Source organism: Belonocnema kinseyi, chromosome 3, assembly GCF_010883055.1.
Source record: "Belonocnema kinseyi isolate 2016_QV_RU_SX_M_011 chromosome 3, B_treatae_v1, whole genome shotgun sequence".
NCBI classification, from domain to species: Eukaryota; Metazoa; Arthropoda; class Insecta; order Hymenoptera; family Cynipidae; genus Belonocnema; species Belonocnema kinseyi.
In genome coordinates this window covers 70891365-70915724 of record NC_046659.1, presented here as the reverse complement: position 1 = coordinate 70915724, position 24360 = coordinate 70891365, and the positions used below count along the sequence as shown (strand labels likewise).

The 24360-nt window shown below is 30.5% G+C and overlaps 1 protein-coding gene across 1 annotated transcript in view; it reads right to left on the bottom strand.

Moving 5' to 3' along the window:
* LOC117170239 (collagen alpha-1(XVIII) chain-like) overlaps positions 1–24360 on the bottom strand; it is a 611475-nt gene that overhangs the window by 380200 nt on the left and 206915 nt on the right. The gene's annotated exons all lie outside the window — the stretch shown is intronic.

Genomic DNA, 24360 nt, shown 5'->3' with positions numbered 1-24360 from the left:
AGTCTGAAAAGCTATTTTTATACAAATAAGATGGAAATAAGTTTTTTTTCTGAAAAAAACGGAGATCATTTTTCAATTTTTAACCTTCATTCTTTATGAAGAAACATACATTTGGAGTATAAAAAATTTTTAAAGTTTATTATTTTTAAAAAGCAAATTCAATGCATATTAGACACAGCGAATTTTTTTCTGTAAAAATTCTGCAGTTAGGTCAAACTAGCAAGCTATTTCAATACATATAAAGTATAAGACAAATTTTGCCAAGAAAAGAGAAAGAAAATTTTATATTTATAATTATTTATAACGAAGCTCAATATTAAGTTTTGAAATATGTCTGCGGTTATATTAATAAAATTGTATAAGCAACACATCATTTGCCTTAATTGTATGCTCAAATTGTAATTCAAATTGATTTCCAATATATCTGAGGGTTAAAGTTATGAAAAAAAATATTTTTCTGAAAAACAAACTTTTTATATTTGCTTAAATAAATGTATAAATTGTAAAAAAATGGAAAATATCGGCCCTTTCACCTGTTAAGAATGTAATGCTCTTTAATCCTGAAAAAAATATCTTTCAAGCAGTTAAACATAATAAGTAAAGTTTGTGTTGATAGATCGAGAAAATAAATAAGAGTAGACATGAATGATCTTATTTATATCTGTCAGATATAATAATTTATTAATTTATTGAATCCGATTTAAAAAAGAAAAATATTCTTGTTACTACAAAATGTGTTATTCTCCAATTTTAAATTGTTTAAGCATTTAATATTAGGACATAAAAAGGAAGGAAGATAACTGCGCATTTTACCTATCTTATATGCACAAACACAATTCAATTTGTGTGTTTAGCCTATCTAATCTGATTGTTTGAACATGTTTAAATCTGTTAGGCAATCTGCTTCTTTTTTTAAATGACCGATATCCTTTTTTTCATTCCTATAGCTCTTTTTAAAATTAATATTTGCAGCGCTTAATAAATCAACATATTTTCAAAAAAATAATATTTATTTCATTGGCAACTATGAAATAATTATATTTAATAAAATAAATGAATAAGAATATTTTCTTTGAAAAATTGAAATTTCTTATTATAAGTTGTACCATTTGGCTTGGCTTCTCTGTTTATTTTTTATGTTTTTTTTATTTGTTTAAACAATTTTACCAACGTTTCCCCTTCTTTTAAAGAGATAATATTTTCCCCTGGTTTGAAGACATTTTTACTTTTAGTTTCTTCAATAGAAACTAAACTAATAGAACCCAATAAAAAAATCAAATATTTTTGGTTAGAGGTTCATTCTTTTTAATTGAACGTTTTAATATTATATTTTTGATACTGAATTCCTCTCGTAAAGTACTCTACTATTTGGTTTAAAATTCATGTATACATTTTGTTGAAAATTTGTATTTTTTGGCAGAAAATTAAGCTTCTTGGTTCAAAACATTTATCGTAATTACATTTACATTTATCGTAATGAATTTTTTATTATTGGCCACCATTAAAAAAAATTAAAGAAGCTCTTCAACCTTTACCTTCGGAGTGGGATTTGCAATTAAAAAAATACCAATTTACAAAAAAAAAGTTGAACTTTCAACCAAAGAGAAAAATTTTCAACTAAAAATAAGAATCTTCGAAAAAAGGGGTAAAACCAAAATTTTCAAACAAATAGTTACATTTTCAACCAAAAAGAATGACTTTTCAACGCAATTGTTAAACTTTCGAGAACAAAAAATTTATTTTTATTCAAGGAAGATGCAATTTCTACTAAAATAGATGTATTTTGAAATAAAAAAGACAAATTTTCGTCAACACTAAAGTGGTTAAATTTTCATCAAAAAAAGATTTCAGGTAACCTTTTCGTATTAAACGATGAATTTGAAGTAAAAAAGTAAATTTCCTACATAAAAATTTATTTAAATTTGCGGCCCAAGAAGGCAAATTTTCAGCCAAAAAGGATGGCGCTTTAAAAACATTATTAAATTTTCAAACAAATGAAAAAAAAATAAAAATTAAAGGATAATCTGCTAGAAAAAAATTTCAAAAAAAGAAATAAATATGAGAAAATTAAATTACTAACAAGAATATTACATAATTAGGGTTACTGAAAATCTTCACTCAAAATTTTCTCTAATTTTTCCTTAAAAATTTTTCATTTTCCCGGACCATCAACATTCAAAGACTTTTTGCAACATTTTTATTTAAATCTCTGACATTTCCCTGACTAATAAAATTCTCTGAATTTTTTCCAACTATCTTTGGCTGCGGTTGTTTTTCACTCACTAGGATTCTTTAGCGCGTTAAGTTAAATTCATAATTAATTCATCTACAATTATTTCGAGTTATTTGTTTCATTGGCGAATCTTGAAAAATAAGGTTCATTTTTAACAAATTACTTTTTTCTGATTTTTGACAACTGCAAATAGGACAGAAAAAATGGTAAAAATTACTTTTTGGGAAAAACTTCGGCCATTTCGCGCAAAATTGAAACCTCGAAAAAGTAACAAAAATTAAAAATACTAGGGTGCTCCAGAAATAATTTTTTTCGAATTTTTATGAATCCCGACCGGAAATTTGATTGAATTCACACAAAAATAAATCCATTAAAAAAAATGATATTTAGAGGTGACGCAAGCTTCTGAAATGCAACACGTATTTCTCATGAGAAAAAAGACGTTGTTGTATATTTTATTCAGAATTCTCAATATTATCATGATTGATGATGATTATAATGAACCTTGATCGCATCGATATAAAGCTCAGAAATCAATGAAAAACACAATAAATATCTTTTATTTTTATTTTCAAAGCCATCGGAGGAGTATTGTCGGACGAGGTTTATGAGAAATTTGTGTCGGTAAGTTTTATTTCACTCCAAGTTATTTCAAATTCGCATATTACATAAGTTTAAAAATAAAATTAGGCATGGAAAACTAACGGTTGAAAGAATATAGAAATTCCAGTTCGAATAATTCATTCACGATATTTTTTGAATAGGATGTATCATGTTAAAAGTTTTTACAACAAATTCAAGAATGTTTCCTATCATGTACCTCAAATTTTACGTGTTTTATGACCAGAAAATATCACAAGGAAATGGCACGCCTGTAGCGGAGGTGGTGGAAAACGGCCCACAATCACGATCACCTGTCCTAGGATCTTTATTCACTCTCTACTTTTGGCCAATTAAGGACTTCCGATTCTAATAGTAAATTCACTTAAAAATTTTCTCTGAAGGGGTGCTCTCATCTAGAAATAAATCTCGCTATGTAGAAAATCCGAGAACAGGCAATCGTAAATTGGCACCAGGTGGGATACATGGCCGTGCGGTCTCCTTGTAGTACTTCGTATTTGTGACCTAGGAAAGTTGTAGAAAAAATCTAAAATCTTGCAGAACTCAATCCGTGAGACTCGATTTTTAATTTAAGCTGAAAATCATTACACAATTTAAACTGTGCACCTAAACTTTATTTATTGAGGGCAATAAAAAAATTTAATTTGAAATACTACACGTTAAACTGCACACGTGAAACTCTAGATTTATTTATATATATTTATTCATAGGAAGATTTGAAAAAACTAATCAATAAAGCCTACACGTAAAACTGTACACGTTGAACAGCCCACGTCAAATTTAACACATACGATATAAATGAAAAATTTATCTCCAACTTTACAATCCCGTTTAGTTCAGGCCGTCTTAAAAAATTAGTCTTGAATTTATATTGAAGTACTTATTAATTAAACTTGTTTGAAACAATTAAACATCCTCACCGCTATAACCATTTTTTGTGGCTAATAGCAATTTTTTTAGTAAGTTTCAATAGTATTCAGTGGAAGAAAAGAGATGAAAACTCATAGAAAAATACTGAGGCTAAAAATTTGTTCATTCAATTGTTTATAAGAATATAAATTGCTGGTGTATGATATAGCATTACTAATTCTAGATATAATACACACTATAAGGCATTTTAGTTAAGAAATAAGTACTTTCAGGATTTTCAAAAGATATTGTATTATTTGCTTAGATAAATCATTTATACCAAGTCAAATGTACATTAGCTTAATTATTATGCATATTCCTTAATTACATCTGCTGTTATTTTGATCAATATCGAATTTATGTAAGCAATTTCCTTCAGATAAAATGTGATTTTTTCAAATGGCTAATTTTGTCATTATATTTGTTTATAAATTCTTGGTATTGATCACTGTGAAGCGCATAAAACGTTAGAGAGTTTCAAACAAACTTTCGCGAAAATATCAAAGTGCAAAATATTTACATTTTAAAGTAAGCTCATTAAGGATGCAAATGTACAATCACATTAAAAATGTTTAAAAATCAATAATCTCCTGACAAAGTCCAAAAACAAGATTGAATTTTTTTTTAAATTAACAATTGAAAACCTAAAATATTTATTTTTACTTTTGCAGAGTCTAAATTTACTTTGTGTTCAAATTCGAATCAATAAACTCAAAATTAAAAAAATAGAATTTCATCTGATTAACATGATATTCTTTTAGCTTCAAAAAGCAGAAGATAGAACATGTTACGTAAATTGCCAGGTATGACCTTTCTCACACACTTGTCAACGATTTCGGTTCCAGAAAATTTTTGATTAAAAAAAACTATGTTTTTAGAACGCTAATAAGGCTCCTTCAACTACAATTTGTGCATCTATTTTAGGCAGAGTGTATGATATGGCATTATCGTTATACGAATGCAACAAAACCCATTGTCCAAATTTGTTCCGTAAGTTACATTTTTGAGTAAATATACTGATTATTAAGAAGCGTAAGGAATTTGAGAGTTCTCGCCTCAATGATCTGGCTCCAGCCAATAATTCAGCGAAATTCTAGAAGGCGGTTAACAATTTTGAATGTCGAGCCTCCACTGTTAGACATATTAGCCTAGCAGAGTGGCAGGAATTTGCCAATGAAATGTATCTGCCTTGTATTGCATTAGATATCTGCTGGTTTGAGTCTCTCATCCTCTTTTGGACTTAGATTTTACCCAAAATGAAATTCGAGAAAGTGTATAGTTTATAAAAATGTAAATTAAACAAGGCTTCGGGGGAGGACGGTATCATCAATGAATTTTATAAGTATTTCCCAGAGAATTGGCTCCTATACTTGGAGGGCTTGTTTGTTAGAATCTGGGGGGAAGAAGACATTCCATCTAAATGGGCAAAAATTCATCTTATTATGATACACAAAAAAGGCTTGGAAAGAGACCCCTCAAATTATAGAGAAATTGCCCTTGTTAATTGTGCAACTAAGATTTTCACGCAGGTTTTGCTATCCAGGATCTTCAGGTGGGCTGAAAGTATAGGCGCTCTTCCAGAGAACCAGGCTGGTTTCATAAGTGGAAGAAGCTGCTTAGACCACATTTTCACCCTATCTTCTATTATCCAAGTACATCTCTCCGAACCAGGGAGCAAACTTTTTTCATTTTTTGTTGACTTCAAAAGGGCCTTCCCCTCTATTAAGCATCGTCACCTCTGGAAAAAACTCCTGAAGAAAGGCGTCAGCACCAAAATGTTAAAAATTATTTGTAACCTATTTCAGAAAGCTACTGTTTCTTTACGTTCAACTGAAGGTTACACCACCCCGTCGGAGGCAACCTTCGGTCTCCTCCAGGGTGAAAGTTTGAGTACGATAATATTTGCCTTATTCCTCAGTGATCTTGAGGAATACTTAATAAATCATGGAGCCAGAGGGGTTATGGTTAATTATTTTACGGAAGTATTCTTTTTGGCTTATGCAGGTGATATTGTGCTACTAGCAGCTTCTACAGTTGACCTTCAGTGAAACATAAATATAATTGCTCAATACTGCGAAGAAAATTTTCTTTCCATCAATGAAAGTAAATCTAAATTTCTTATTTTTCATAAGGGCATCATCCGGAAAGATTATAGCTTCCGTTATAAGGGCGAACCCCTGCAGATCGTGCAAGACGATCTTGGCACTACTTTCTCTATCTCAGGGAGATTTGCTAAAGCAAGTGAAAGAAGCTAAGTGCTTCAAATGTAGCTATCGGTGCGGTCCTCAGGATTCTCTTCTCATCGAAGTGCGACTTTTGGGACACTAAGAGAGTGCTGTTTCGCAGCATGTGTCTTAGCGTCCTGTTCTTTGCTATTGCTGCCTGGGGTTTACGGTATCATGAGTCTGCTGAGAAAAATCAGACGAATTTTTATAAGAGAATACTGGCTGTTTCTCTTTACACCCGTCATTATGCGATCAGGATTGAAACAGGCTCTAGGCAACTTTCATATGATATCTTAAAGAAGGCTTTGAATTAGTTGGAAAGAGTCTTAGACACGAGAGAGGGGAGACTTCCTAAAACGTGTCTAGAAGAATTGATTCGCCTATCTGTCGAGAAAGATGCAAAGCCCGAATATAATTGGTGTCTGCAATTTAAGCACTTTTTTACCAGAGCGGGTTGGGAAGTATGTGCTCTTCATTGGATGCCAATTCTCTAAAGATAAACAAGAATCGTATATTCGACACTTACAGAAATCACCTCCTAAATTCTGATCTTGCCAGACTGAAATCATCCGAGAGTTTGTAAGTTTATCCTTACGTCCCTTTGACTTTTCCAGAAAACTCTTCTTTGAAAATAAGAATTCCCTTTATCTTAACAAGAATAATTGCTCAGCTTAGGCTTTTGGGATCCAAAAGAGGAAGAGTCTGCCTAAATGACTTAAGATGTGACTTCGCAGCAGGTAAAGTCTGTTCAATATCTAATTTCAATCAAGTAGAACATCTGTATCATTTACTGGCCCAATGTCCTGCCTACAACGATTTCAGACCTCTGTTTATTTGAAACACTGCGGATCCGAATGTGACTAGGAAATATTGGCTTGTGATTTTTAATACCACCTCTGCCTTTGAAATGCATAATTTATTTAAACTAGTCCAAGCCATTTTGCGCATCCGCACCTTTATGCTTGAGACTTAAATAGGCAACATAATTAAGTTTAATTCTTGTTCTTTTATTGTAGAATATTTTCTAGCTTTAAGAAACCCATTTGTACAGGTCAGTGACCTAAGCATCTTATCAGTAAACAAATAATAATAATAATGATTAAACATTTAACCAGGAAACAAGAATTTACAACAAAATAGCAGAACCCTCTACAGATTTTTTTTTCGTCAAAAAAGATGAGTTTATAAACAATAAGAAACACTTTTTAACAATGCTTAAACGTCAAACAAATCGGATTAATATTCTACCAAAATAGGTGAATTTAAAAAAAAAGAGATATTTTTACCAAAAGATATAAATTTGGACATGAAAAGGCCGAATTTTCAACCATGGAAGAAGAAAAATTGCCTATAAATTGTTGAATTGAAAAACCAGAAAGACTGATTTTCTGTAAAAGAGTTAAATTTTCAACCAGAAAAGCAGAATTTTTAAGAAAATAATTGTACCCTCTAAATAAATTTGTTTACCAACAGATACAAATTTTTTAAACAAAAGCAATAATTTTTGACAAAAGAGTTTAATTTTTCCTTTTATATTATTATAATACTTATATACAAACATTTACAGTTTATTAAATTTTCAATAGTTTAAATATTTAAAAATTAAGTATTTACGTTTTTATTATTACATTAAAGATTTCTATTAGTGAACAATATTTACTTTTAATTTGAAAAATTTCATTTTATAGATTTCATATATTCAAGAAACTAGCTAAATCCACAAATTACATTTATTTTCTTCCCACAACTAAACCAATAAACTAATGTAACTAAAATTAAAGTTCCATGTTTCGGCAGAAATGGTAACTAACTTACGTCACAAGTTGCTTTTTATAATAGAAAAGAAGTTACCCTAAAACCTAGAAATAACGCAACTTTTTAGTAACTTAGTTACTTGTAACAAGTTACTATCTAAAACTGACGTGAACTTTTTGAAATTTTATCAAGGTTTTAGGACAATGAAAACCTTTTTTCTACAAGTGGCTGGTTTAAAAATTAATAATTTCTACATTGTATTGAAATTAGTTCTCTTGTAGGGATGGATTTGAGTCACCTTAAAAAAGATGATTTCACTAAAGATGGATATAACTTTTTAGAAAAGAGGCCATCTTTTTGTTTTTGCTTACATGGGCTTCTCAATTTTTACGCTTCTGCATTTTTATCAGTTGCAAGTTCCAAGATTGTATTAATATTTTTTAGAGTAATTTGATAAAAGATCAATGGAAAAAAAACACTTAATTTAATTTTTATAAAATTTACTGTGCTTAAATTTGTGATTTCTCAGAGTTATTAAATTTTCAAAATGCGTTTTTAACCAATAGAAATTCCTGGAACACCTGACAATTCTTTTTCGTCGCTGATTTAGATTTTAAAACTGTTTTTTGAAAATTAAGTCTCATATTAAAAAAATATATACTTCTAAATAATTGAAGTACATAAAATATCAAATCTATGAAAATTATAAAAAAACTTTGTCATGGTCGTGATGACCTATATTTCGACATATAGTTCCACTTTCAATTACCATAATCATTTTTTGTTTGGTCACAATCTGATTTTCAAATGTTTGTATCAGCCTTTTAAAAAGCTGCAATTATTTGCATTATAATAAATAATAATAACTATTTCAGCTGGATCAACTTTGCAAGAAAAGCGTGTGAGCGCATGTACAGCAAAAGATCGCGATGAGGCAGATAAAACTCCTCATACTGCTTATCATATAAATAACGCTAATACTGGTATTAATCGCCAAAGAGCGCCAGAGCAACATGCACCAATAGGATGGTTGCACCATTTATTATAAATTGAGACACTGGACTGTAATTTCACATTTTGCTAAGAGAGTACATGTATGACCAATGCAATCCTCATAATAAAACAGTTAAGTGTGCCAATATAAAGTGTTTCATTAATTTCGTTGCATTAATTTTAGATTAGAATAAGGGCCAATCTATTTTAGTTTTTCCTAAATAGTAAATATATCAGCTCATTACAGATTTTGCAACATTAGCTCACTTGAAAGTACTTAGTTAATCCCCTCCTTTATTAGATAATTATAAAAAATCAAAAACACAAACCCAAGACGACTCTTTCGGTTCCAATTCTGCCTTCCCTCTCTCCCAACCCTCCCTTATTAACTGAAGTTTTGCTGGGACTGACGTTATAACTACAATCTCCACCATATGACGATTTGCTACTTAACTTTGACATAATTTCGACTCAGAAAATAAACTTATTGCATAAAGGTGATAGTTAGGCGTATAATCTAAACAATGAGTATTACAAACTACAAAATAGTTTTGGAAGGGACTGGAACTTTAATTGACAAAAGGCATGTTTAGGGGGGTAAATGATCTCAAGGTAAAAGAATTGCGTGAAACTATGGACGTGAGGAAACTAGATATTTTACGTGTGTTATTCCTCAGTGATCTTGAGGAATACTTAATAAAGTTAATAAAGACATAAAAAACGGCGTGTTGAAAGGCTGATTTGAAATATGGTCAGGAGTAGACAGTGAATCACATGGTAAACAAGAAGTAGGTCTGATTTTGAATGAAAAAGCAAAGCAGCCTCTCGGAGACCATGGTTTTATATCTTCCAGACTGCTGTGGGCTAGAATGAAAGTAGGAATCAGAAGAATATTTATCATAGCATGTTACGCGCCAGTTGATAGTGATCCTAGAAAAGTAAAGGACGCCTTCTGGGACACTTTAAATGACAAAATAAATATTTGCGAAAATAGGGAAAGAATAAGGCTACTAGGAGACATGAACGGATGGGTGCGCATCCAAAATCAGGATACAGAAAGAGTATTAGGTAATTTTGGGGATCCAAGAACAAACTATAACGGAGATAAATTAGTTGGTCTATGCTTAGAAAGGGGTCTGTTTATTACAAATACTTGGTTTAGGCATAAAATGATCGACATGTACACCTAGTGTAAAGGAAATAGCCGCAGTATAATTGACTTTGTTGTTGCGGATAAAAGACTAAGAGAGTTATTCAAAGATAAAAGGGTCATGATGAGTCCTAAATGCAATACTGATCATTACCTTCTGATCTCAAAAATTAACTTAGGTCGGGGATGGAGAAAAAAGAGAATCAAGAAAAAACAAACGCGAATCAAAATTGTGAACCTACAGAAACCGGATGTGCGAATAGATTTCCAAAATAAGATAATCGAAAACATAGATAGGGCAACATGGGAGGACCGTATAAAAACCAAAGATATAGAGGGCGCCTGGACAAGGTTACGGGATATCCTTGTTAGATGTACGATCGAAGTATGTGGCACCGTAGTTGTAGGAAGATTGACTGGTGATGCGTGGTTGAAGGATTAAATTCAGACTGCCCAAAAAGCAAAGAGAGAAGCGTACAGGAGAACTTTGAACATCACAGGTATTAGCAATGAAGTAAGCAATAGACGTAGAAGAAGAGATGAAAATACAGAACGCCTTTGAAGGAAGCAAGAAACTGCATTATAAAAAAATGAGAGGAAACAAAGTACAGAATTTGTCAGCATGAGAAATAGTAGATGAAAATTGTATATGATGCAGACGGAATACTAGAGGCTTTCAGAGACTCTTTTAGGAGACAATTCGGAGATGAAGCTATAGGACACTACAACTGCGATGTTCAACACGACGCGATAGAAAACTCAATTGAGGAAGTCTGTGTCACTGAGGTAAGGGATATAATTAAGAACTTGAACAACGGTGAGGCTGCCGGGGTAGACGGCATTAACGCTGAAATGCTTAAACACGGTGGCGAGTGCATACCACATAGATTGTGCGAATTGATAAATTTATGTTTCGAGGTGGGAGACGTCCCAGACAATTGGAAAAAAGCGATTATCGTACCAACATACAAAAGAAAGGGAGATAAAAGCGACTGCAAAAATTACAGAGGGATTAGCTTCTTAAGTACCGTAAGTAAAATATACTCAAAAATACTTATTCGTAGCGTAATGAAAATAACAGAAGAAAAGATTCTGGAAGTCCAAAGTGGTTTTATGCCAGGAAGGTCATTTACGGATCAAATATTTAGCTTAAGGCAAATAACAGAAAAAAGTTTGAGAGTAGGGACAAAAGTTTTCAGTGCATTTGTTGACCTAGAAGAAGCTTTTGACAAGGTAGATAGAAGTAAACTTTGGGGAGTACGCAAAGAGTATGAAATCAATGAATGGCTCCTACAAGCTATAAAAACAACATATACGGGTAGCAAAGCGAGTGTAAGGGTGAATGGGAAATTGAGTGACTGTTTCGATATTATTCAAGGAGTTAGACAAGGATGCGTTATGTCTTCATGGTTATTTATATTATTTATGGACAAGTGTTTGAGAATGGTTCTTTTTGACGAAGAGGGTGTGGATATCGAAACAGTAAGGTTACGTGGGTTAGCATTCGCAGATAATAAGGTTGTTATGGCAGAGTCAATCGAAGACTTACAAAGAATGTTGATTAAACTAGATGCAAGCATGAAATGCATGGGCCTCAAAATTAACCCAAATAAAAAAAAACTATGGTGTTCGAATGAAAGAATGAGAAAACACTATGCAATATTTTATTAAATGATGAAAGAATTGGACAAGTTTATAAGTTTGTATGCCTTGGTAGCTTATTTACTAGTTACGGGAAGATAGATGAGGAATTAGATAGACGCATAAACGAAGGTAAGAAGGTAATTGGTAGAACAGATTCCCTTATCAGTAGTAAAAATATATCAAATAAGACTAAAATTGCAATACATAATTCTATATTTGTAACGACTGTACTATACGGTAGCGAGACATTAACTTATCAAGAAAAAGATAAGAATAAAATTAACGCGATTGATATGAAATTCATGTGCATAATATGCAGAAAAACTCTGATGGGTAAAATAAGTAACGAGATAATTCTAAAAGAATGTGGTGCAGAAGAGACGCTAGTAGACACATGGGAAAGAAATCCGTTAAGATCTTTCGGACATGTTGAGAGAATGCCAAATGAACAACAAACGAAACAAGTGTATCAAGGTAAAGTAAATGGCAGCGTGCCCAGAGGTGGACCGCGGAAAGAATGGTTAGAATGTGTGAATGAGACCCTAGTTAGAAGAGACATAAGAGGTCACTGAAACACAAGAGCCTGCATAAAAAAATGCATGGGCATAAAAGAAGCTAGAGAAGTATGCCAGGACAGGAAAGTATGGCGGAAAATAGTTAATAAAAAGAGTGTCAGTAGAGTGAATGACGCCTGAATCAAAAGATCTGGGCTACTAATGGACCCAAGTAGGGAACCTTACTCACGACTTTGTGAGGATCTTCACTTGGGGTGATTGCTAGAGAGATTGATCAGCAACTTGCGTCGGAGCAGTGTTGCGGAACGAACATGTTATTTACATAAATAACACGAGAATTCTGGATCAATCTGAAAATTCTCTATCCCTTCCACACATTGCTCCTTTCTCCACCGAGTGAGTCACGCCTACCCCGAAAGGGAAATGGCTTAATGCTGTATATATGAGGAGAGGATTATTTCTGATTTAAAGAATAATTTTCAATTTTAATCTATTAGAAGAAAGACTATGCATATAATTTCAAAAAATTCAAACTTACTTACATTTGAATTAGTTTATGAGATTATCTCCAGAAGTTTATAAAATTTTCGCCAGTTTATCATATGTTCATACTCGCGCATCGTTCTACGCATAAAACTCCTCTTCCTTAATTTATGAATCACTGTAAAAGCTTTGAAGAATAAAAATATTTAGGTACGTTTAAAATACCATATTTATTTATTTAAAATTTACCATATTCCTCCTTGAAATCTTTATTATTCTTAGGAGAACATGTTAAACGAAGGATGTTTTCAGGACTTTTTGTTCGAAATTCTAATCATGTTAAAGCTCATGTTCCCAAGCTAATCCGAATTTTTTCAGTCAATTCATCGCTCGGACTTCTTGCTTTTGCAGACTAATAATATTTATATTTTCATAAAATATGTCTCTTATGCATGTAAAGTTATGACTAAATTAGATATTTACAAGTATTTCAAAGCAAAATACAATCGAAGGGGTTCGGAGGGTGCCAATACAAATTGGAAATCTACTCTGAAATATTTTGTATATAGATATCCATATTGATGGGGGTCTTATAATAATTAAAAAAATGTATAAACGTAGACAATCAGTAGATAAACACAGGTGCGAGGAAAGGGGGGGGGGGGGGTAAATTGAAACTCCAGAAAATTATTATGTTGACTAGAAAGTTCCTGATTGAGAGTTTAAAAATTAAGAAACCTAAAAAAACAAATATTTTAGAATTGAAGTATTAAAAGTTTACATTTTTCCAAGGCTTGTTTAAAAATTAAACTATTTTAGAATTTCACATTAAAAACTGTAATTGTAAATGAAAATTATCACAAACACATTCGCACCACGAGTCCCGTACTTCGCATTTGATTTTGTCAAAAATTCTAACTTTTCTACATTATGTTTAACACTCTTACATCAAATGTATATTACATTTATTTCTGTGCCTCAGCCTGGGATTGCTCCTTCACATATTGAAAAATAAAACACAAATTTTATTCAGTAAGAATACTGTCATAATTTTTTTTATTTTTAATGCTATTTTTTACGATCTGAAGAAAATCTATTCGTCCTATATAAAAATGATTGATAACATATTTGTAGAATTTTTTCGTACCTTGTGTAATTTTTCAAATAAAATTTATTTTTAATTATCTTTTTTGATTAAAACAAATGCCTCGTTTGGTATCACAAAATGATGAAAAACAAATGTGTAGCTCTATTTTTGGTAAACAACTTTCATCTCATTGTTTTTTTCGTTGCCTCTGTCGTTTGTTCAAAAATCTTTTTATTTGCTAGTTTTACTGTTGGTTTTTTATGAATAAAATAGAAACTACCCAGCCTATCAAAAAGGAATTTAAAACAAATTACCAGATCTTTCTTGGGGGCATAAATTTTGTGAATTTATTTTCCGTTGCATCTTGCATAGTTTGACCGTAAATCGAATTTTACATTATTTTTTGTACGATAAAAATTTGAATTTTCGTTTTTCCAAAAAAATAATTCATAAAGTTGTTATGGCAATCTTGTAGGGTGTTCAAAAAGCAAAGCTTTTGTTTCTCAGACTTATTTCATATCATGCGATATTTGACTTAAAATTTTCATTTTCTTTTTTTTCAATTTTGTAAATGCTATAACTTTCTTAATTTTGTATGGAAACATGACATTAAAGTGAATTGTTCATCTTTTTGAGTAGTACGAATAGGCATACCTAGAATTCTTAAATATTGAAAAAAGTAGTGTAAAAAATGCTTTAGCTTTTTGAGTTTTAATCCAAAATTGCTGTTAAATGAACTTGAACTACAGATGTAAGATTCCCCGTTTAAAATTAAAGAATGTGAACTTAAAAACCTTTGAATTTTAATTTTTCTTCTAGGAATCCCTAGCGAGTTTAAAATTAAAATCAAAAATTCCAAATTACTTTATGTAAAAGGAAATGAATTAAATAAGAGGCTCAATACGGGTCAGCATTGATACATACGAAATTCATAGGTTTAGTGTTTGACCAACAATATTTCAAATTTTCAAGAATATATTTATACGTTAAGTTTTGTTGAAGTTGGCTTTGGAGATTTTAGTTTTAATATTACTACCCTCCAACGAAGAAATTTTCACATGAAGCAAGTTTTTTTTATTTTATTTTGAAAAGGGTTTGCTTCGAACAGTTTTTCTAAATTCGGGGTTAGTGCGTTTTAGCAAAGGCTGGACTGATTTAATTAAAAGTACATTTAATTTTATAACTTTTTCTGAATTATTACATACCGACCAATCAGCACCGCCACCTTGACCAAATCAAAAATGGAATACGCCAAGCTTTTTTGCTAATTTTTTTACTAATTTTATGCTTAAAAAACATTTTTTTCTCTTTAAACTTCTGAGAAAAGGGTGCCTACGTTAAGGTTTATTAAGCTATCACTTCCTCAATCAATTAAAAAAAAACAATTTTTTTGCTTTTTTGGGGTCCTAAAATATAACTATTCCATACATGCTTTAAAGTGTAAATAGCCTCTGATTTTTGGGCTCCTCGAAAACACCTACTCTAATTTATTTCATATCTACGTGGTACAGAGGGGTTGAATTTTGACGTTAAGGGTTGGAGCCCAAAAATCGTAGTGGGTATTTTCGACGGGCCCAAAAATCAGGGGCCCTGTTGACATTGTAAAATTCCTAAAAATATTATTTCTTGACAATTTCATTTCTGCGTGTTACCAAGGGCTTATTTATTACATCAGGGATTGGAGAACAAAAATCGAAGTGGGTATTTTCTGGGAGCACAAAAAAAATGTACAGTGATTAAATTACTAAAAAAATCGAATTTTTTGAAGGTGGTTTATTTTGAAAGTTAAGGCTTGTTTTGGGGAAATTTTTTTCTTGATTTCAAGAGCCGAAAAACGCCCAAAATTCTGATGTAACTGAATTTTTATTATTTAGTGATTTTAGGAAATGAAGCTGTTAGGTTAATGTAATCTAACACCTCCACAAGAAAAATGATTTTTTTATCAAAGTAAAAGAGCCTAAAAATTGTAATTAGTGCCCAAGAAAATTCCCAAAAAATCCCAAAATTCTGAGCTATGGAAAATCCCAATATTCGTACAGCCCACAAATATGGCTCGGCAACTCTCTAAGAAATCTTATCAGATTTTTTTTCAAATTTGTTTTCTCTAAATCGCTGAATATTTATGGGCTGTACTTTATTTTGAACCAAAAAAGTCATTTTTTTCCCACTGTGCCACGAACTGTTGGTATTATGTATATTTATTATATTATGCGTGGCTTTTTGGGAAAGTTAAATTATTACATTTCTCGGATGAAATTGTTAAGGCTATAGCCATAAATATTGACAGCAGAAGGCTGGATAATGGAACTGATCTGTCATTTTGAACCACAAACCAGTTTTCCAAAGGAAAATTCAATAAGAAAATTCCTTCAAAAGTTATCACTTCGTCAGACAGGCCGACATTTTCATCGAAACTAATCGTAAAAAATATTAGTAAAAACGATAAGAATTGACAAAAACGGGATAGATCCTATTGAATTTATGTAAGACATTCCATCATAAATTATCAAAATGTAAAACCTAAAACTTTTCAGCTAACTATGGGTGCTATTTAAGAGTTATGAACAGCAATTTTGTAGGTTTCTTTTAGGTGAGAAATTTGGCCGTTGTCCATTTTACTGTCTTTTGCGTTGCGCAGCTGTAAATTTAAATTTTCGATTATAATACGTTTAAAATAAATACCATTATTTCTTTTCAAAAAAGTTAAAGGCTATTTTGTAGAACTTTTAAGTCAAAATTCTCCAATTTTTTTTTACACAAATGCAATTTTGCTCGTTCATTACAAAACTGTAAAAGCCAAAACTTTTCAGGGTTCAGGCGGAATGGTCAGCTCAATTTTATGTTATCTGATACTATCCACAGGATGAATTTCAAAATTTAAGAGTGTTGGAATCTTTATGCTTGGTATTTGTCTAACAAAAAAAGGTCGTAACAAATGATCAAATGAGACCAAAAATGTTGACTGTAAGTATGAGACACATTTAATCTTCCAGAAGAATGGTTTAATTTTAGATATTGAGAAAAAGAAACCTTTCACACATTTAAAAATTGTAAAAATTTTCAAATCGTAAAACAAATAAATATAATGCTTTCTTTCAGTCTGAGAATTGTTTCCAACCACAGCTCATTAATTAGATTTTTCAATTATTCAAGTATTTGTAACTTGAAAAAATGGAACATTGCTTTTAAGAATTGATAAATCTTGGGGAAATTATAGTAGACCTCTGAGATATACGATGTTTTTACATTCCTAATGTGCAATCTCATGTAAATAAGGAACCAAGACGACTCAAAATATTTTCTAGCTTTTGTCCACGAATCATTCCGAAACTAATGAAACGCTAGACTATTCGGCCTAAATAATTATTTCCTCAAAACATGCTTTAAGCAACATCGGTAAAATTACAAGAAACTAAATTCGAGAAAATGATTAAATTATATCTCGTGAATAATATTGTGTAAATAATATAATTTTGTTATCATTATTAGTCTTCTATTATAAGTTTTAGGCTTTTACACAATCCCCAGACAATTTTGTCAGAATTTTCAGATCCAATATCGAAAATCCATGCTTAGAAAATTAAACCTTGATATACTGTTAGAAAATCTCAATAATTATCGCAATTTTATAGCATACTCGTAATTTTAGAAAAGACCGAAATTATTCATATTTTTCGAATGTTTTCGTATAACATTGGGCAGATTTAAAGCACACCAGACTTGTTTGTTGAAGGATTTCTCTATATGATCTTCAGGTAATAAATCTCGAAATTCTTTCTTGTTATTGAAACATAAAGTACACATTGCGAAACCCTAACACTATTTCTTCATTACCCGAATCTTGACACAAATGTACGAAAATACAGTTTCTTCAGAAAAAATGAGAGAAATTAATTGAATTATAATCTTATAAATGATCTTTAAATTATAAATTTTTGTGATCGTTATTATACTTTTGTTATAAGATTCAGGTTTTTAGACAGTTCATAGATGATGTTAAGAAAATTTTCAGATCCAATATACATGTCATAGGCATTTAGACGAATCCGGCATTAGGCCTAATGCCCGGGCAATTAGGCTGGATGCCGGCAGTACCCGAATCTACTTGCGTCGACCTTTCTTTCCTCTAATTCCCTGAATCCAAGGTGGCTCTTAGCCGCCTAAAGAAATTCTGGAAAGAAAGAAATTGTGAAAAATTAAGAAACCTGTTTAAAATACATGAAATTGTTTATAGTGCCTCGTCAATAATACATTCATAAAAAATCCCATTAAATAAACACCATTAATTTTTAAACGCAAGAATTAAAATTTTTAACAAAATAGATTAATTTTTAGCCGTAAAACAAAAGTGATAAATTTTCAACAAAAAAAGAAGAAGAGTCTTCAATAAAATATATATATATATATTTTTTTTTAATAGGGATTTTCAACTAACATGGTGAATCTTCAAAATTAAATCAATAACGCTACATTTACTTGAAATCAGAAAAATAAGGTACCTATTTGGCATTGTATAATAAAAATTTATATACTAATAAAAAATCTTAATAATTATCTTAATTTTATAGCATATTCGTAATTTCTGAAAAGATTGAAATTATTACTATTTATCGAATGTATTCGTATAAAACAGGGCAGATTTAAAGTGCGCACCACGCTTGTTTGCTTAAGGATTTCTCAATATGATCTTCAGGTAATGAATTTCGAAATGTTTTCTTGTTAATAAAACGTGGAGTAAACGTCACGAGACCTTGAGAATATTTTTTTTTCCACCAAATCTTTGCCGGAATTTGCGTTAGGTAGGGTACTAAACTATATAACGCGAATGAAACAACGGCTGTTATCAATCAACAAAAAATTCAGTTTCTTCTCAAATATCGTTATTTCACAAGTATTTTTTTCCGGAAAGAATTTTCATCGCGAAAAATTGCCTTGAGGTTCACTCCTCAAAATGGTGGGAATAGTGGCGCTCGCCTTCTTACTAAGTAAGTGATCATCCATAAAAAATATACATACTCCCTGTGAAGATATTTTATTTAACAATGAAAGTATATAAATTGTGGATTCAAAAAAGGCCTTTTTTAATACATATTGAAGATCAATTATTGGAAAATTGTTAAATATAAATACAGTGAATAAAATATATGATTATGTTCCTTTAAATGATTTTGATTAAATTTTCTAACAAGTGAAAGAAACAAAGTGTTTCGTTACCTTGACTTTAGCATTTTACTGTTCTTTTAAATTTTTATTAAAATCATTGTCATCAAAAATAATGGATAATTATGCATTAAAAAATGTAACCACACTAAATTACAGAAAATGAAACCAATAAATTAACAGATCGTTATCAATGTTCTCGCAATTAGTGCACGCCCGTACACCCTTATTTTATTTCCAAATACTGAAAATATACAGTGCTTTAAATCCCATATCAAATATTTTTTTAATACTAAAAGTTTGAACAAAATTTCACCAAGGTAAATTAAAAAATAAAATATGCCATATTTTTTTTCTTTTTTTTTTGTTAATTTCATGCTAAAAAATTTTTGTTACTCTTTAAACATCGGAGAGACCTACGAAAACTCATAAAAAGTTATTATAATGAGATGAACTATTATTAGAGATTTTTTGCTTTTTTTTTTTCTCTGATGACGCATATTACGTTTCCCAAAAAACTACCCCTAAGTCTTACACGCCTACCCCTCGTGATCAAAAACGTTTTAAAAGTGGGAAAACCACCTTCAACAATGTGAAGATGATAGAGGGCTCCAAATTAATTACTGGAGACTTGCAAATTTCCCTCTCATTATAGTTTTCCTCAAAAAGTACCCTTCCACGTGAAGGTATGCAACAGAACATACACTAGCCGTCCAACAAGACGATCTCCGGCAAGGTGACCCGCTCAACACAACGACGGGCGAATGATCAACGAAACGACGGCATACGTTTGCATGGCAGGGTAGTTTTTAGGGGAAATTATAATAAGAGGGATATTTTCAAGTGTCATAATTAATTTGGAGTTCTAAATAATTTTTAAATTGTTCAAAGCAGTCTTCCAACTTTTAAATCATTTTTTATCACGAGCGGTAGGTATGTATGACTCAGGGGTAGTTTTCTGGGAACATATTATATATAATAGGAGCGCAAAAAAGAGTAAAAAATATCAACTAACTGTGTTTTCAAAGTTTTATTATTTTTAAGGATTTTTTCGTACACATATATGTTCTGCTGCATACCTTCACTTGGAAGGGTAGTTTTTGGGGAAAACTATAATAAGAGAAATATTTTAAAGTGTCAAGTAATTAACTTGGAATTCTAAATCATTTAAATATTATTCAAGGTGATTTTACAGCTTTTAAAACGTTTTTGATCACGAGGGGTAGGTCTGTATGGCTTAGGGGTAGTTTTTGAGAAACTTATTGTATGATATCGAAGAGAAAAAAAATAGTCAAAAATATCAACTAAGTGTTTTCTAGGTTGTATTATCTTTTCAAATTTTTTCATACATATATGTGTTCTGTTGCATATGTTCACGTGGAGGGGTAGTTTTTTTAGAGAAATTATAATAATGGGGAAATTTTTAAGTACTTTTTTTATTATTTTGGAGTTCTAAATCATGTGTCCATTGTTCAAAGTTGTTTTGAAAACCTTAAAAACGTTTTTGATCACGAGAGGTCGGTGTGTACGTCGCAGGAGTAGATTTTGGAAAAAGTATTATATATCAACGAAGAGCAAAAAATCAGCAAAAAAATATCAACTAACAGTGATTTCTAAATTGCATTATATTTTATGCTTTTTTCATACGTATATATGTTTCGCTGCATACGTTATAACTTAATTATGAACGCATCATTTTTCCAGAATATTGAATTTTCAATGTTTTTTTTAAACTTTTATCATGACTAAAGTAAAAAAAAGTCGACTTAACAAAAAATGGTCTAAAGTATATTCATAGATGTTTCTGTATTAAGAAATTTCGCTACTTAAATGTTTTGCTACTTAACAATTCCTTGGGCATTTAAAATCAACAAATCCTTGGCATTCGGAATTTATCAACGTAGCTTGTAACAAAGTATTAAGGTACTATTTTGATACAGATAAAAGATGAAAAATAACTTTCTCTGCAAAAAATAGATGAAGGTTTCATATTTGTTGAAGTAATTGATTTACAATAATTTTCACAGTTCTTGTTAACAATATTAAAGATTGTCGTAAATCTGTGAAGCTACTTCGATGCATATTAGACAGTGATTAAAATTGTGGACTTGTTTACTTAAATTATTTTTAACAAAAATAAATCTTAACTTTAAAAATATTTCGCAGGAAAATGAGTTTGATAAGCTATTAAAATACTATTTTTATACAGATATAAGATAAGAAATCTTTTTCTTTGCGACAAATAGATGATTTCATATTTGTTGACGTAAGTGATTGATAACAATTCTAAAGTTAAGTGTTACAAAACATTAAAGATTATCATAAATCTTCAATAGATATTAGACAGTAAGGATGCTTTTGCGCAGAGAACTGATAAAACTGGTCTATTTGTTCACTTAGATTATTTTTAAATAAATAAATATTGACTTTTAACAAGATTTTGCAGCAGAATATGTCTGATAAGTTATAATAATACATAGAAAATGAAAAAGGATAAGGAAAATTTTATATTTGTTAGCAAAAATGATTTATAACAGAGGTAAATGTTACGTGTTAATAATTTTCTAGAGTTTAAAAGTTTTAGAGGCTATTTACATATAATAGAAGGCACTTTTTGTAAAAAAGAAGGATGGGCATGATTTATTTTTTCCAAAATTTCTTAAAAGCACGTTAAAAATGATATGCTTTGTAATTGTAAACTTTCAAAATTAACTATTTCAAACTTAAGGAGCTACAACTTAAACAATTCCAGATTTTGTTCTCATTCTTTTAATGTCCTGGTGTTTCTGTGAGTAAACAAGCATTGAAGGTATTGTTTTAAAGGTGAACGAAGGAAGGTGAAATTGCTTAAGTGTGTACGTAATTTTTGTTTTTCCATTTTACACTAGGAAACTGAAAATGAGTTTTGTTGGTGGAGGTAACTTAGCCTATGGGCTAAACTGCTGGAAGTCGGTGTCATTTTCATAAATTGTAGTTGATCCTAGTGGGATTCTGCGGTAATTGTTTAACCTGTGCTTTTTCATTGTATATTACAGATTTTATAAGTAGGGAATAAATTAAAAAATATTTTAATCTCTTTCAAGAGTCTAAAATTTTGAAACATTTTTTACACCTACAAGAAATTTTTCCTCCAAATTTTTTTAATCTTTTAAGATACAAAAATTATCTTCAAATTTACAAGATTTCTTTTCAATATTTTAAAAATTTTCTTTAAATGTTTCGCAAAAATGAATTCTTCAAATTAAAAAAAAAATAATAATTTTCCCTGAAATGCGTTTAAACAATTAAATTCGAGCTTAAATGAAATTGGAAATATGCTTCATAAGGTAATATCCGTTTATTTTTGGGTTGGATAAATATAAATGTTCTTTTTTTATTCTTAAGAATTGGAAAAAGTCATTTCTTAAATTTAAGGAACGCAAACAACATTCTCTATTTAAAATCGAACAGATTTTACTTATTTTAAATTCAGTTTGACTTCGAATTAAAAAAAAACGAAGTTAAGGAACAAATTTCGTGAATTTTAACTTAACTTTTCTCTGGCTTTATTTGGCAATATTTTTTTATCGTAATATAATGAAACTTCATCACAATTATAAAAAAATAATAAATATGTTTTATTTTTATTTTTCAGCCATCGAAGTAGCATTCTCGCATCCCCTCGATCAGTTTGCTCATGTGAGTTTTACCTTAATAAAAGTTATTAGAAATTTGCATATAATACATCATTCAATATGTCTTATTTATTCAAATTATGGATATAAGAAAATTTTCTTCTTTCCTAAACGGTTAACAATGAATGTGTTACACTACGTAGAAAATTATCTACACAACTAGCAAGAGCAGCATTAAAAATCTATGATGACTTTAAAGCACGAGTAATTGTTTAAAAATAAAATTAGAAATTGAAAACAAACAGTTGAAGGTATATGAAAATTCCACGTCGAATAATTTATTTCAGGGAAATTTTTTATTTTTCGAATACAATATATCATGCTAAAATTTTTTAAACAAATTTACAAAGTTTTCGTACGATGCATCTTAAATTATACGTATTCGTGACCTAGGAAAGTTGTAGCAAGTACAAAATTAACAAGACCCAAGCACTGAGATTCGATTTTTAATTAGACTGCTCAATTCAAAATGTGAACATCAAATCCCACAATTTAAAATGTACACCTAAACTTAATTTATTGAGAGCAATTAAAAAACACGAAACTTGAAATTGTGCCAATACGATTTAAATCAAAAGTTAAACTCCAACTTGAGAATTGTCTTTTCAATATTTGGAGTTTCGCCTGAAGTTCGGGAAATATTAAACAATAACCTTTAAATTTCAGAAGTCAACAAATATTTTTCTGAAAGAAGACCAGTTCTATACAACCACATACTAAATATTTTCTTAGGGTCCACTAGATGTCCCTGTAAATAATCCTAGAGGTATAGGTGTTTAAAAAAAGTCTTTCTCTAACATCATGAAGAGAAATCCTTTTTAGGCATCTTAACTTCCAGGCTTATTTCTTTGGATGACAAAGTTTCCAAAAAACAACATGTGGGTCGTAGATTTTCAACCGGTTGATTAATTATTTTCCAGAAGAAGATATGTTTTCAATACTACACAGACCTACTCTCTAATTTTTTCATTTATTCCGTTCACTTTGGGTGTACATATTTTAAATAAGAAAAATAGTTCTTTTCGACAAATAAGGAATGACAATTCCTCATTAGATTTTTGCAAAATAACAGCTAAGCATGCAGTCGACACAAAAATAAATACACATTGAGATGCACTGTACGGTTTTTCTTTACCATTTTTCCACTTTGAGATATTCACGCTTAAAGTGACTGGACTACATAAAAAAATTAAAGAGTAGTTAAGAGGATAAGAATGAGAATGTGATAAGGCACAACGAAATCTTCGCGTTATTTTCAAACAGGATTTACGCAAGAAAAACCGCTATTGAGTACAAATCTTTGTCCGCAAATATTTTTAACTAGACCCATGCGGTATTAAAAACAGATCTCCTTCTAATATTAATTAAAGATTTGCTTGAAAATTTACGACAATCAGTTTGTGTCCCGAAGGTTTTATCATGCAAAAAAATCAGTTTGGTAGCTCAGGTGTCTAAAAATGATTCTCTTTCAGGAGATTCAGACACATTAGAGGAATATGTCTTTTAAATACCTATACTATTAAATAATCCTATATGGTATCTAGAATTATTGATCAGGATTTTAGGTGGACCTTTAGAAAATCACTGATACGATGCAACCCTCATTCCAAAACTGATCCTTCACGAGGAAGATATTTGTCGGAATCATGAATTTCAAGGGTGATGTTTCAAGTACTTAATTGCTTGTGTTTTCACTCCAACGGTTATAATATAGTGTTTGAGAATTGGTATTCTAAGAAAAAATGTTGGCAAAAATTCGAAAATCTTTAATGTTGGTAAGAAATAGTATAAACATATAACACACATTAATATTTCTTTGCCAACAAAGTGCATTTTTCCGAATAAATTCGACAATATTAACACTGAAAAAATATACATTATTTATATACATACAACAATATAAAATATACA